Genomic DNA, 16282 nt, shown 5'->3' on the forward strand with positions numbered 1-16282 from the left:
ATGCAGATTACATTATGGCGATTTGGCCCAAGTGTGTGCCAGATCTGTTCCAGCTCTGGTCCAGTATCATACCAGATCTGGGCCAGCTCATTTTGTAGACACACACACACACACACACACTAGTATTCATATCTCCTTCAAGCATCATCTGCATGATGCATTATTAAATATCTTATTGTTTTATTCTACTGATATTTTCTCTTAGGTTTCAACATGAAGCTCTTAGAAAACAAAGTTAAAGTACAGATTTAGATATAAAGACAATTACTGTACTAAACACTTTTATTTAAAGTAAAATTCAAAGTCTTTATACCTTGATCAATATTCCATTTATTAAGCATATTAAAACGAATCAATACACAAAACAATGCAACAACAGTGCCACTGTGAATCTTTTATTTTATTTTGATTTGTCACAAGAACTCAAACCAAAGTTCATATAAACTTGATATAAAGTCCTAAAAATTAGGTCTTGAGTAGAAAAGAGGCTGTTAAAAGAAATCCCCCAAAAGTTCATATTATGAACTGCAAACACCAACAACCAAACAAGATGGGTAGGAAATCCATGAAACTCAAGCCACTTCACATGTGCCATTTAATTCCCATGAGGCATCTGCAAACAAAGACCAAGAAGAAAGCTGTTAGTTTTGTTGAATTCCACTGAAGCAGCATTTAGAGCCAGACTATTGATTGACTGTAAATGGACCCATTTAGCCGAAGTTGAGTTATCTCACCCGTTAACGTCGTGTGTTTTAACCCTCTGGAGTCTGAGCTCTTTTGGGGCCCTTTAGAAGTTTTGACATGCTTTGACATTTGTGTTTTTTTCAGTTGCTTATAAACACATGAATGGAAAAAGTACACTGTATTCAGCACAAACTGGGCTACCAGAATATGTGAGCAACATGTATGTACATGCTTGTATTTTTGAGAGAAAAATGTTTATGCACGGATTTTGAAAAAACAAAAAAATTGGTTTTAAAATTGAGGCCTCAAAACACACAATAGATATCTGTTCCCAAGACTTTTGACTCCTGTCTGTATTTGTATAGAGTTTCTTTAAACTGATGTGAGAATCATTGAGCCTACTCATTCACATAAAACAATACACTGATTTAAAATTTGTAAGACAGTTTCTCTTCACAAAGCCAATATGCGAGGAGGTGTGATATCAAATGAATAATGATGAGATAGCACCTGAGATAACAAAGGACTCGCATTAATGAGCTGCATAATGAATGAGCTTCAGGTAGGCCTATGTGACAAAGAGCAAAGGAAAAATATTTTTTTGTAGTTTTTTTTATTTGGAATGTAGTCAACAAAGGCCTATTATATTTTAAATCATCAAAAGATTAGACTACACTGTAAAAAATGCTCTTCTTATTTGCAATTTTTTCTTGTTTCCTGTCCAAATATTTAAAATTCTTAAATCAAGATTAATTTACTAGATAAGTACAAATTTCTGGGCGGAAAATCAAAATGAAGTGAGTTTTTGCTTAGTTAGTTAGACCTGCACGTCCTGTGGAGGGTGCTGGGGGAATATGGGGTCCGGGGTCCTTTGCTGAGGGCTGTCTGGTCCCTGTATGACCGAAGCAGGAGTTTGGTCCGCATTGCCGGCAGTAAGTCAGACTTGTTCCCGGTGCATGTTGGACTCCGGCAGGGCTGCCCTTTGTCGCCGGTTCTGTTCATAATTTTTATGTACAGAATTTCTAGGCGCAGCCAAGGGCCGGAGGGTGTCAGGTTTGGGGACCACGCGGTTTCGTCTCTGCTCTTTGCGGATGACGTTGTCGTATTGGCCCCTTCTAACCAGGACCTTCAGCATGCACTGGGACGGTTTGCAGCCGAGTGTGAAGCGGCTGGGATGGGGATCAGCACCTCCAAATCCGAGGCCATGGTCCTCAGTCGGAAAAGGGTGGCTTGCCCACTTCAGGTTGGTGGAGAGTTCCTGCCCCAAGTGGAGGAGTTCAAGTATCTAGGGGTCTTGTTCACGAGTGAGGGGAGGATGGAACGGGAGATTGACAGACGGATCGGTGCAGCTTCTGCAGTAATGCGGTCGATGTACCGGTCTATCGTGGTGAAGAAAGAGCTAAGCCGTAAGGCGAAGCTCTCGATTTACCGGTCAATCTACGTTCCTACTCTCACCTATGGTCATGAGCTTTGGGTCATGACCGAAAGGACAAGATCCCGGATACAGGCGGCCGAAATGAGCTTTCTCCGCAGGGTGGCTGGGCGCTCCCTTAGAGATAGGGTGAGAAGCTCAGTCACTCGGGAGGAACTCGGAGTAGAGCCGCTGCTCCTCCACATCGAGAGGGGACAGCTGAGGTGGCTCGGGCATCTGTTCCGGATGCCTCCTGAACGCCTTCCCGGGAAGGTGTTTCGGGCATGTCCAACCGGGAGGAGGCCCCGGGGAAGACCAAGGACACGCTGGAGGGACCATGTCTCCCAGCTGGCCTTGGAACGCCTCGGTGTCCCCCCGGAAGAGCTGGAGAAAGTGTCTAGGGAGAGGGAAGTCTGGGCATCTCTGCTTAGACTGCTGCCCCCGCGACCCGGCCCCGGATAAGCGGAAGAAGATGGATGGATGGATGGAATAGTTAGTTAACTTTATTGTCCCCAAGGGGAAATTCTGCTTAGGCACAGTGCAGAGTTGCTTCATAAAGGTAGACCAGATAACTAAAAACAAAAAACTTAAAATCAGACAGAAAATATATTTTACAATATTCTGCATAATTGTAAAAGCTTGAGTAGCATTGCATTATAAATATAATCTATTATGAAAACACCCAACATGGTTGCACCATAACACAGAAAAGGCAAGGCAAGGCAAGGCAAGTTTATTTGTATAGCACATTTCATACACAGTGGCAATTCAAAGTGCTTTACACAGAAATGAAGTTAAAATAGTCATAAGTGAACAAAATAAAAATATATATAATAGGAATTAAAAGGAAATAAAAATAAAGAAAAAATTATAAAAAATAAAAAGTATAATTAAAAACTACAAATAAAACAGGGTTAAATTGAAACACAATTAAAGTGCAAGCAGTTCGGACAAAGCACAGAGCTCATTGAGTAATTGCTTAAGATAAGGTGCAATCAGTCGGACGTACAGTGGCATAGCTCATTCAGTAAATGCACAGCTAAACAGATGTGTTTTGAGTCTGAATTTGAAAGTGCTACTGTTGGAGCACATCTTATCTGTTCAGGAAGCTGGTTCCAGCTACGGCTGGCATAATAGCTAAAAGCAGACTCTCCTTGCTTTGAGTGAACCCTTGGTATTTCTAATTAACTTGATCCTGATGATCTGAGTGATCTGTTGGGTTTGTATTTAATCAGCATATCTGCAATGTATTGAGGTCCTAGGTCATTGAGTGATTTATATACAAGTAATAGTACTTTAAAATCGATCCTAAATGTAACTGGAAGCCAGCGTAAAGACCTGAGGACTGGTGTAATATGGTCATATTTTCTCGTTCTGCTCAGAATCCTGGCAGCAGCGTTCTGTATGAGCTGCAGCTGTCTAATGGTCTTTTTGGGAAGGCCGGTGAGAAGACCATTACAATAGTCCACCCTGCTGGTGATAAAAGCATGAACGAGTTTCTCTAAGTCTTGCCTGGAAATAAAGCTTCTAATTCTTGCAATATTTTTCAGATGATAGTAAGCTGATTTAGTTATTGCTTTGACATGACTACTGAAACTCAGGTCTGACTCCAAAATCACACCAAGATTCCTGACTTGATTTTTTGATTTTAGACCTTTAGCCTCAAGATATGCGTTCACCTTGAGAATTTCATCTTTGTTTCCTAATGTAGTGATTTCAGTTTTTTCTTTGTTTAACTGAAGAAAGTTTTGGCACATCCAACTGTTAACTTCATCAATGCATTTACATAGAGAGTCAATGGGGCTGTAGTCATTAGGTGATAGGGCTAAGTAGATCTGGGTGTCGTCAGCATAGCTGTGGTAAGCCATTTTGTAATTTTTCATTATTTGGCTCAGTGGCAGCATGTATAGGTTGAATAGGAGTGGTGCAAGAATTTACCCTTGTGGGTGTCACAGAGTCACCAGTAACACCTGCCACACCATCAGAGTCCAATCACCCGACTCCGCCCATCCGCTCGTTATCACCTGAAGTCACCACACCTGCACCCGCTCATCACCACCACTTCATAAGCCTACACTTCCTTTCACTCTCTGTCTGGTCTCGTCAGAGATACATTGACTCTATTCTCTGCACCATACTTTGACTCGTCTGTATATCAGAACGTTTGATTCATCCTGATTACCCACCACCATCAGTCATCTGTGTCCAGTCAGTTCCTCCTGTGTCCACCTTTCATCTGTACAGCAAGTATCCTCAAGTCTTCTTCATTACATCCAACTCAGTTCTACTATTCCTCTGCAAGCTTGTGTGATACCATCTCCTGTCTCCATATTTCAAATAAACATCTACTTATCTGCATTCCCTGTTGTCTCTCTCTTCTGTCCGTGACAGAAGACCAGACCCAACTGTATGCAAAGATCCATTGGATCGGAAGAGGACCCTTCACAGGTCTCTCTCCCCAAGCAAGCACAAGCTGGCGATCCACCACTTCCACATCATCTTCACTCTCCTTCACTGCCTGCCTCTCACAGTCCCATGGCTCGACCTGCAACGTACACCGGTGAGGCGGAGGGTTGCAGCGGGTTTTTACTACAATGTTCACTCTACTTTGAGATGCAAGTGCATGCCTTCCCTACTGATCGTTCTAAGATCGCCTATGTGATCTCCCTCCTCTCTGGTCCAGCCCTACAATGGGCTCAGTCGATCTGGGAAGCGAATGGCAACCTCACTCGCTCATGGGAGGCTTTCACCGCCCACTTCCAAGAAGTTTTCGGTCTCAACATCTCCGCTCTCTCCATCCATGATCAGCTGTACCGCCTTCGTCAGGGAAACTTGACCGTGAGTGAATATGCTTTACATTTCCGCACTCTAGCGGCCAACTGTGGATGGAATGAAACTGCGCTTATCACCTGCTTTCGTCAAGGACTTAATCCTACCATCCGCCATCAAGTAGCAATTTATGATGATGTCATCGGCTTAGAAAAGTTCATTCAGCGTACCATTCGCATCTCTCAACGTCTCACTGCCTGTGCTCTGGACCAAACCGCTGCACACCTTCCGCCTCCCACACCATCTATAACCCTTCCAGCACCTGAGCCTATGCAAATCGACTCATACCATCTCACTGTAGGAGAACGTCAATGACGCATTCACAATGGCCTCTGCCTCTACTGCGGTTCCGAAGGACATCTCATTCTGCAGTGCCCAGTGCGACCACCACGCCCAGCGGTGAGTACAATCCAGATTCCTCCTATGATATCTCCATTATCACGTACTCCGGTCATGATAGTGACCCGTTCCCACTCTGTTTCAGCGTATGCTCTCATTGACACCGGCTCCTCTGGGAACTTCATCTCACACGAACTCCTCAAGAAGCTCAGCCTCCCGAGGAGAAGGATCACAAAGAAGTTAGAGATCCATACCATCTTGGGTAAACCGCTGGGCCGTGGTCAAGTCTGTCATCAATCCCCCACAGTCTCACTTCGCATTGGATGTCTTCATCAGGAGGAGATTTCATTTCTGGTGCTGGAAGGGTCCACCGCGGACATCATCCTGGGACGCCCGTGGATGTCAGTACACTCACCACAAGTCAACTGGACCACTGGGGAAATTACGCAATGGGGTGAATCCTGCTCTTCATCTTGTCTACTACCCGTTACCAAGATCTGTTGTCAGAAACCTTCTCCCGATGACTTCCACTCTTCCTCAAATCTTCACCTCAACTCCACATCGATCGAAAGTCCAGAATCCAGCCATCCAACAGAAATTCCCCTGGAGTACCGGGCGTTCCAGGATGTGTTCAGCAAACAACAAGCGACACAGTTACCACCTCATCGGCCATGGGACTGCGCCATTGACCTGCTGCCTGGAGCCACACCACCCAAGGGCCGGATCTATCCACTGTCCATCCCGGAGCAGAAGGACATGGATGAGTACATCAAAGAAGCCTTACAACAACGGTTCATTCGACCTTCCACTTCCCCTGCTGCATCCAGCTTTTTCTTTGTGGGAAAGAAGGACGGAGGCTTGCGGCCGTGCATTGACTACCATGCACTCAACGAACAAACAGTCAAATTCCGCTATCCCCTTCCTCTGGTCCCAGCCGCTCTGGAACAGCTGCGTGGAGCCAAAATCTTCACCAAACTGGATCTCAGAAGTGCCTACAATCTTGTATGCATCCGAAGAGGCGATGAGTGGAAGACTGCTTTCATTACTCCATCAGGTCACTATGAATATCTCGTTATGCCCTATGGGCTATCCAACTCTCCATCTGTCTTTCAAGCATTCATGAATGAAGTGTTCCGTGAGTTTCTGAATCAATTTGTGATCGTCTATATTGATGACATCTTAATCTTCTCCAAGAGCTTGACTGAACACCATCACCACGTTTGTCAAGTCCTCCAAAAACTCAGAGATCATCAGTTGTTCCTGAAGTTGGAAAAGTGTGAGTTCCACCGTACCACTGTTCACTTCCTCGGCTATGTCATCAGCCCACAAGGGATCCAAATGGACCAGAGGAAGGTGGACACCATCATGAACTGGTCACAACCCACCACCGTCAAGGACCTCCAAAGATTCCTAGGATTTGCAAACTTCTACCGTCGTTTTGTTCATCAATACAGTATCATCAGTTCACCACTCACCTCACTCCTCAAGGGCCGGCCCAAGACTCTGTCCTGGAACCCAGCCGCTACGCATGCCTTCCAACAGCTGAAGAACGCCTTCTGTTCTGCTCCCATCCTGGTCCATCCCATTCCGGACCTCCCCTTCGTGGTCGAAGTGGACGCCTCATCGACCGGGGTGGGAGCCATTCTATCACAGCAGCAGGGGAAGCCTCCAGTACTTCATCCATGTGCCTTCTATTCCAAGAAACTGTCCCCGGCGGAGCGTAATTACGACATCGGGAATCGGGAACTTCTGGCTATCAAGATGGCCTTCGAAGAATGGAGACACTGGCTGGAGGGAGCACACCATCAAGTCGAAGTTATTACGGATCACCGTAACCTTGAATATCTTCGAGAAGCCAAGCGTCTAAATCCTCGCCAAGCCCGATGGGCACTCTTCTTCACCCGTTTCAACTTCCGTGTTACATATCGACCTGGAAGCAAGAACCTTAAAGCAGATACCCTCTCCCGTCTTCATGCACCTGAGCCCGAAGTGTTACCTCCAGAAGCTATACTCCCTCCAGCCATTATCGTTATTCCCATCGAATGGTCAATGGAGGATCGAATCCGGGAAGCCACCCGTTCCGAGCCAGCTCCGCCGGGAGGTCCTGAGGGAAAGGTATATGTTCCATCATCACTACGCCTGTCCCTCATGGACTCAGTTCACACGTCTCCGGGCTCTGGACATCCAGGCAGCCAGCGAACCCTCTCGCTCCTTCGTAACCGGTTCTGGTGGCCCACCATAGTGCAGGATGTCTCCCGGTACGTTCGTGGATGCTCAGTCTGTGCCATCTCCAATACTCCACGACGACTCCCCGAAGGAAAGCTGAAGCCACTGCCCATACCACGTCGTCCTTGGTCCCATCTGGGCGTAGACTTTATGACTGATCTCCCACCTTCAGATTCACATACTGGTATCCTAGTCGTGGTCGACCGATTCTCCAAGGCATGCAAACTCATCCCCTTAAAAGGTCTTCCCACTGCCTTTGAAACTGCCAACCTACTATTCCACCATGTATTCCGTCACTTTGGTCTACCAGAAGACATCGTATCAGATAGAGGTCCCCAATTCATCTCACGAGTCTGGCATGCTTTCTTCAGATTACTCAGAGTCTCAGTCAGCCTATCTTCGGGGTACCATCCTCAATCCAACGGCCAGACTGAGCGCAAGATTCAGGAGATCGGGAGATACCTGCGAACCTACTGCCACCAGAACCAAGGCAGCTGGAACCGCTTCCTCCCATGGGCCGAGTATGCACAGAACTCATTACGCCAAGACACCACCGGTTTAACACCGTTTCAGTGCATACTCGGGTACCAGCCTCCTCTCTTCCCCTGGTCAGGAGAGCCGTCAGAGGTCCCAGCTGTCAACACCTGGTTCGAAGCGAGTGAGAGGGTATGGGACTCAGCACACGTCCATCTCCAGCGAGCAGTGCGAAGACACCAGAGCCAGGCCGACACCAGGAGAGGAGCTACACCCCAGTACCAACCGGGTCAAAAGGTCTGGCTCTCCACCAGAGACATCCGTCTTCGCCTGCCCTGTCGAAAGTACCTCCTCCTCCCGAAGTCGCAGAGGAAGAGTCAATTTACCGCGTGCAGGACATCCTGGATTCCCGCCGGCGGGGCCGCCTCCTGGAGTATCTGGTAGACTGGGAGGGATATGGTCCCGAAGAACGCATCCTGGATCCATCCCTCCTCACCCAGTTCCATAATTCCCATCCCAACCGCCCTACGCCGAGAGGTCGAGGCCGGCCCCGTCGACGGGTAGCGCGGGCATCAGGAGCCGCCCGTGGAGGGGGGGGTACTGTCACAGAGTCACCAGTAACACCTGCCACACCATCAGAGTCCAATCACACGACTCCGCCCATCCGCTCGTTATGCACCATACTTTGACTCGTCTGTATATCAGAACGTTTGATTCATCCTGATTACCTACCACCATCAGTCATCTGTGTCCAGTCAGTTCCTCCTGTGTCCACCTTTCATCTGTACAGCAAGTATCCTCAAGTCTTCTTCATTACATCCCACTCAGTTCTACTATTCCTCTGCAAGCTTGTGTGATACCATCTCCTGTCTCCATATTTCAAATAAACATCTACTTATCTGCATTCCCTGTTGTCTCTCTCTTCTGTCCGTGACAGTGGGACTCCGCATGTCATGGATGTCCACTCAGACTTATGGTCACCTGTACTCACATAATAACCTCTCTCTTCTAAGTATGACCTGAACCATTTGAGGAACATTCCAGAAAGCCCAACCCAGTTTTCCAGCCTGTCAAGAAGTATGTTGTGGTCAACAGTGTCAAATGCAGCACTGAGGTCCAGTAGTACCAGAATTGATGTTTTGCCTGTATCTGTATTGAGGCGAATATCATTTATAATCTTTATGAGCGCTGTCTCTGTGCTGTGATGCGGTCGGAAACCAGATTGAAAATTGTCAAAGTATCCGTTTGAGTTCAAGAATTTGTTCAGCTGACTGAAAACAACTTTTTCAATGATCTTGCCTATGAAGGGGAGATTTGAGATTGGTCTGTAGTTGCTCAGTATGGAGTTATCCAGATTTCTCTTTTTCAGGAGAGGCTTTACTACTGCAGTTTTTAGGGAGTTTGGAAAAGTCCCAGAAAGAAGTGAGGCGTTTACCACTTCTAGGAGATCTGCTTCTAAACAGTTAAACACACCTTTGAAAAAAGAAGTGGGGAGTGTGTCAAGGGCGCAGGTTGATGTTTTAAGGTGCTGTACCATTTCTTCAAGAATTTTACCATCAATTGCTTCGAAATCAGTCATAATAACTTTCTGAGGTTGTGGTCTGATCTGACTCACCTCAGAGCAACTGAAGGATGTACTGATTGTGTTTCTGATATTAATGATTTTCTCGGAGAAGAAGGAAGCAAACTCACTGCATTTGCTGTCTGAGAGCATTTCACTGGGAATGTGACTCGGGGGGTTTGTTAGTCTCTCAACAGTAGCAAAAAGAGTGCGTGTGTTGTTTATGTTTCTGTTTATAATATTTGAAAAGAAGGTCTGTCTAGCTTTGCCTAGTTCCACATTGAAAGCACAAAGACTGTTTTTATAGATGTTGTAATGGACTACAAGTTTTGTCTTTCACCACGATTTCCTGCATTGTCTTTTCATTAATTGCACTGCTGTTGAGTTTCTCCAAGGTGCTTTTTGTTTGCCACTCTTTTTTCTGACTTTCACAGGGGCAATATCATCAATTACACTCTTAACTTTTGAGTTAAAAGAGTCAAGGAGAAGATCAACAGAGTCTGCAGATATGCTTGGTGTTAGAGATATAGCCTTCATAAACAGCACACTAGTGTTCTCATTTAAGCATCTCTTTTTGACAGAGACAGATCTAGTTTCAATGGCAGGAGAGATTGATATATCAAAGAAAATACAGAAATGATCAGACAGTGCCACATCCTTAATAACTATCGATGAAATGTTTAGACCCTTACTGATAAGTAAATCTAGAGTGTGTCCACGATCATGTGTGGGTCCGTGTACATGTTGTGTCAAATCAAAAGTGTTAAGAAGAGTCATGAGATCTTTTGTTGTACTGGATTCAGCATTGTCAATGTGAATGTTAAAATCCCCAGCAATAGCAAAACAGTCATACTCAGATGAGATTGCTGATAACAGCTCTGTAAAGTCATCAATAAAGGCCGGAGAATATTTCGGAGGACTATAAATAATGATAAGCAGGATGCGTGGTGCACCTTTTAACACAATGCCCAGATATTCTAGAGACAAATAGTCACCAAATGATACTTGCTTACATTGATAGACATCTTTAAATAGAGCTGCGACCCCTCCACCCCTTCTGACTGGTCTGCAGACACTCATAAAAGTAAAGTTAGGAGGGGCTGTTTCATTGAGGACTGTTGCACTGCAGCTGTCTTCTAGCCACGTTTCATTTAGAAGCAAAATATCTAGGTTGTTTGTGGATATTAAGTCATTGACTAGAAATGATTTGTTTTTAAGTGAACGGATGTTTAAAAGTGCTAACTTAACAGTATTAATTTAAATGTTTTCCCCCACAGTAATCTTAGTTTGACAAGTAACAGGCAGCAGATTAGATGGGTTTGCCATACGGCCTGAAAAGGCCTTAGACTTTCTATCACGTAATAGAACAGAAATAGAGAAAGATAGAGACACACTGGGTTCGCGCTTGTTTTGTAAACATTTGATAAGATTGCTGTTGACTTTGCGAGGACCCAGAACACGTCACTGAGAGCTGGTATCAGTTATTTTTGGTGCAGATGGAGGAGGGTGTGTGCCCTGGCGTTGTGACCGAAGAAATCTCACAGGAGGAGGGGCAGAGCGAGCTGGGCCCACAGTCTTTGGTGGTTGTGGGGCTCGACGCTCTTTGGTTGATATCTGGGGGCTCGCACCGATCAAGTGTGATTGTCTGGTTCCAGTATAAACAAAATCCATTTTCTCTGTGAAGCTCAGAAGTGGGGATGCTGTAGAGAGGAATAACAAGTCTGGTGAGGGGGGCTGTTTCTCTGGTGTTACCGGAAGCTGCAATATGTTATCGTCCTGTTCAAGGAGTGACTTAGACATTTCATCCAGCTTATTGTTTATACCACATATAAGTTGTAAGAGTTCATCAGTCTCAGTCTCACCCCCGATGGTCCCCATTTTTACCAGTGCATCCACAGACTCCACAGTCCGGGCTGAGATGTTACTGTTTAGTGCCTCGATCTGTGTCACTTGGAGCAGTTCCAATTCGTCACAGTGGGCCCTATCTTGCACCCAGCGCAATTGACTTTGTACACCGACAAATGTGTCATTCCTATTTTGCACCCGCGCAAAGCGCGCTTTTCCCTCCACAGAAGCACGTCGCTAAACTAGTGAATGAAATTGCGCTCCCTGGGCGTTTCAGCGCAAAAAAGGAGGCGTGTTCCGGCGCAAACAATCCCTGGTGCTATTTTGCTGTTCCATTAAACAATTGCGCCACTGACCAGAAAAAACCTAGTCTAAAGTCAGTGGCTCGTTGTGCGTTGTTCATTATGCTATTTTAAGGGCGCATGCTTGACCATAATGTATAGCGTGCACAACGCGCATACACTTTGCTCATGTAATCTACACAGATGCAACAGTTATTTTTGCAAATCATAAATTGTTACACTAAAAAAATATTAACACATGAGATGACGGAAATCATTGCGGTGTGCCACGAAGATGTGAAAAAATAGGCATAAATCTAGCTTACAAATGATTCAGGCTAATTGTAATAATTAAGGATAAGACCTGTTTGCCCAATAGTGGCAAGACATATATGTATATAAGGACATCTGACAAATTGGTTTGTCCGTCAAGAACCAGGAAAAAAAATCGACTGAAAAACTGAAAAAACTGAAAGACTGAAAAAAAAAGACTGTGAAATCACCTTTACCATAATGTACAACATTACAACTTCACTTCTCTGTCTTTCACTGCTCTTACAAGAACATCTCCTCGGCTGTTAACCGCTCCTGGCGTGCGCCTATACGCCATAATAATAGCAATCCATAATGGAACTTGCGCACCTGCTTTTAAAGGGAATGTTGGATGACGCTCGGATTGGTTTATTCACATTACGCCCAAACCACACCTATGAATAATGAAGCTACTTCAGACCAACCCATTTTAGATTTGCGCCAGGCGCAAGAGCCATTTATCCCGCCGGGAAAATAGCAACAGCGCCGAGACCCGCCCACAAAGTTACTTGCGCTTCGCGCTTTGACACTTGCGTTTCAGATCGTTAAAATAGGGCCCAGTGTGTCTGTGGTGAGCTCTGAGGGTGGGGCTCAGCTGGGAGTGTGTCCATGAGAAGTGGTTGTTGTGGCTGCGTGGTGTTATCATTGTCCTTGTGGGGTGTATCAACCGCATGTCCATTCAGATGCTGAAATGAAGTCCTGTGATCGTCCATACTCTGTACTGGTGTGTGTGTGTGCCATCCAGGTTGAGTGGGTTAGCACACGCAGCTGAAGGATGATGAAGGGAAAAATAGATATTGTCCTTTAGCACTCTTGCACCGAGTTTGTTTGGGTGGAGGCCATTTGATGTAAACAGTTGTCTCTGACTCCAGAAGAGATTAAAATTGTCGATAAAGTTCACTCCCTTCATGTTGCAGGTATTTTGCAGCCATGTATTAAGCCCAAGTAGCCGTGAAAACCTATTTGTTCCTTTTGCTGGAAGTGGTCCACTGATGAACGGCTGAATTTTCAGTTTTCTAAGTGTTTCAAAAAGTTCATTGAAATCCCTCTTAAGGAGTTCTGACTCCTCTCTCTGAATATCGTTTTTTCCCACATGAATGATAAGACGATTTGCAGTCTTATGTTTCATCAGAATGTTCTTAAGTTCCCTGTTTACATCAGAGACTGTTGCTTGTGGAAGGCAGCATGTAGTTGTATCCCTGCTGCTAATGTTTCTGATTGTGGAGTCCCCCACTATCAGAGTCCTGGGCTCGGCTGCGCTCTGAGCTGAGGGCCGCTGTCTGCTCGACCTTGAGCGCCTGTTAGCATTAGTGTTAGCTGCGGGCTGATTCAATCTGTGTTCGGTCACATTCATCACATTTGGGGATTCCTCACCCACATTCATTAGCACTTCAAATCTGTTTTCAAGATGTATATTTGGTGGTAGGAAACTAGTGTTTGCAATCCTTGTGTCTGGGGTAGAGCATGCTACTGCGGCAATATGTGATGCTCGTGACAATCTGATGTCTCGAGTGCCTTTGGGTCTTGCTCCCTGTTTGTGCCATCGATTAGTGTGTTGATCAGTTACTTGTTTCTCTACCTGTTGAGTAGCACTACATTTATGGGACTCACCGGCAGTGTGCAGAGGGCGTTCATGATGAAGGGCTGCTGTGTGATTCGTCTGGTTGGATGGTTCCGCAAATAGCTGTGTTTCAAGAATTGCAATCCTTTGTAAAAGTCTGTGGCAGTTTGAGCAGCAAGTAGATTCTAGAAGAGGCATTTCCTTATCCTTTTGAATGTAGGCAGCTGTGTTTTCCCTTCTCCGGAATGTAAGCTGAAGGCAGTGGGAGGCTGGTCAGTTGAAATATTCCGCTTTTTGTTTAGTAATTCAGTCACCAGAGTTTCTAATTTTATCATTGGAGTCAAGCTTTGTCGTTTGAGCGCTGTGCTGATGTGCTGAAGTTGAAATTATGAGATAAAATATAGAAGCGATAGAGCAAAGCGCGGAGCAGTAAGCAAGAGCGTCCGAACAGTAGCGAAGCAGGAAGATAAGCCATATATTGTCGCGATTGTGTGTTTATTATCTTCAAACTTGTCTATCTGCATGTTAGAGCAATTTCTGGAAGCTGTTTATGTCAATGTCACATGGTATCTTCTTCATGGGTGCTATATATGGACTACATGTGCACGGAGCGCCCTCTGGCTGCCAGTATGAAGTATGAAGAGTTTTTATGAATGAGAGCAGCTGACGCTCGTATTACAATCTTTAAAAGGTACCGACGGTTTTCATATTCATAACTCCTGACACATATTAACAAATTACGGTCACTATATGACTTTGAGAATAAAATAGAGGTCAAAAATGGAAGCTTGAGTCTTAGATCTTTTAAATGATGTATAGTTTGTCAAGGTAATTACTACCATCTGACAGTGATTTTGAGCTAATTTAAACAAAGAAAGCTTCAGTGCGCCCTCGTGCACGATGTGTTTGTCGATGTGTTTGTTTGAGTTGATGTGTATGTGGGCATCGCCTCAGTATTTGAATCTCAATAGAGCGCGTGCTTCGTGGGCGTGGTCGCATTAGTGTATAATGAGCCGCTCAGGAACGACTAACATCGCTCTGCTTTCAAACGGATTACATAAACACAGAATATTTGTTTTTGATTTGGTTTACAGTGTTTAAAACCTGACATTTCAGCGTTTCTTTAGACATATGTCTCATGTTTGTCAGACAAGTATTCACTAAGCTAGAGGTCATTTTCTGAAGACTATCTGAATGAACGTCTTTGACAGAAAGGCTGCAGATCGCGCATCATGTTTGATTTCTTTACTTTGCAAAAAGCACAACCATTTCTTTTTATTGTGACTGTACTAAAAAAAAAGAAACTTAACAGATTATAATGATGTATAACACTTGCCTGAATGATAAAAAACGACAGTTATTTTAGTCTCTTTGGCACTGATAAGAAAAAAAGCAAGCCAATCACGCCGGCACGACGGCCGACTCGAGAGGGTTAAGGAGATTGCAAGTCCAACAGAGTTTTTTTATCTACAACCCCAAATCAGAAAAAGTTGGGACAGTATGGAAAACGCAAATAATAAAAAAAGAAGTGATTTCTAAATTTACTTTGACTTGTATTTCATTGCAGACAATATGAACACAAAATATTTCATGTTTTGTCTGGTCAACTTCATGTCATTTGTAAATATGCATCCTTTTCTGTCATTCAGACCTGCAACACATTTCAAAAAAAGTTGGGACAGGAGCAATATAGGGCTAGTAATGAGGTAAAATGGTTAAATAATGATGTGATTTGAAACAGGTGATATCAACAGGTGATTTTAATTATGATTTGGTACAAAAGCAGCATCCAAGAAAGGTCTAATCCTTTAGGAGCAAAGATGGGCCCGAGGATCGCCAGTTTGCCAACAAATACGTGAGAAAATTATTGAAATGTTTAAAAACAATGTTCCTCAAAGAAAGATTGGAAGAGATTTGGATATTTCACATTCAACAGTGCATAACATAATTAAAAGATTCAAGGAATCTGGAGGAATTTCAGTGCGTAAAGGACAAGGGCGCAAGCCTAAGCTGAACAACCTGATCTCCGATCCCTCAGGCGGCACTGCATCAAGAATCGTCATTCATCTATAAGCGATATCACCACATGGGCTCAGGACTACTTTGGCAAACCTTTGTCAAGTACCACAATACGTAGTTACATCCACAAATGCCAGTTAAAACTTTACTGTGCCAAAAGGAAGCCCTATGTTAACAGTGTCCAGAATCGCCGTCGACTTCTCTGGGCTCGGAGGCATCTGGGATGGACCATCACACAGTGGAAACGTGTACTGTGGTCAGATGAATCAGTATTTCAGGTATTTTTTGGGAGGAATGGACACTGTGTGCTCTGGACCAAAGAAGAAAAGGATCATCCAGACTGTTACCAGCAACAAGTCCAAAAGCCAGGGTCTGTCATGGTATGGGGTTGTGTCAGTGCCCTTGGCAAAGGTAACTTGCACTTCTGTGAAGGCACCATTAATGCTGAAAAGTACATAGAGATTTTGGAGCATAATATGCTGCCTTCAAGAAGACATCTTTTCCAGGGACGTCCATGCATATTTCAACAAGACAATGCAAAACCACATTCTGCACACATTACAAAGTCCTGGCTGCGGAGGAAGAGGGTACGGGTACTTGACTGGCCTGCCTGCAGTCCCGACCTGTCTCCAATAGAGAATGTGTGGCGCATTTTGAAGCGCAAAATGCGACAACGAAGACCCCGTTCTGTTGCCCACTTTAAGACTTGTTTGCAGGAAGAATGGGACAGAATTACACCT

At 44.7% G+C, this 16282-nt stretch overlaps 1 protein-coding gene across 1 annotated transcript in view; it reads right to left on the reverse strand.

The window, feature by feature from the left end:
* Positions 1-478: 478 nt before the first annotated feature.
* The window catches only part of LOC307141310 (endonuclease V-like), a 330952-nt gene continuing 315148 nt past the window's right edge, over positions 479-16282 (reverse strand). The window contains exon 9 of the mRNA XM_079841387.1: positions 479-613. The gene's annotated coding sequence lies outside the window, so the exon portion shown is untranslated. The remainder of the gene's footprint in view (positions 614-16282) is intronic.

The sequence above is a fragment of the Gobio gobio genome (assembly GCF_949357685.1).
Source record: "Gobio gobio genome assembly, chromosome: 17".
In the NCBI taxonomy this organism is placed as follows: Eukaryota; Metazoa; Chordata; class Actinopteri; order Cypriniformes; family Gobionidae; genus Gobio; species Gobio gobio.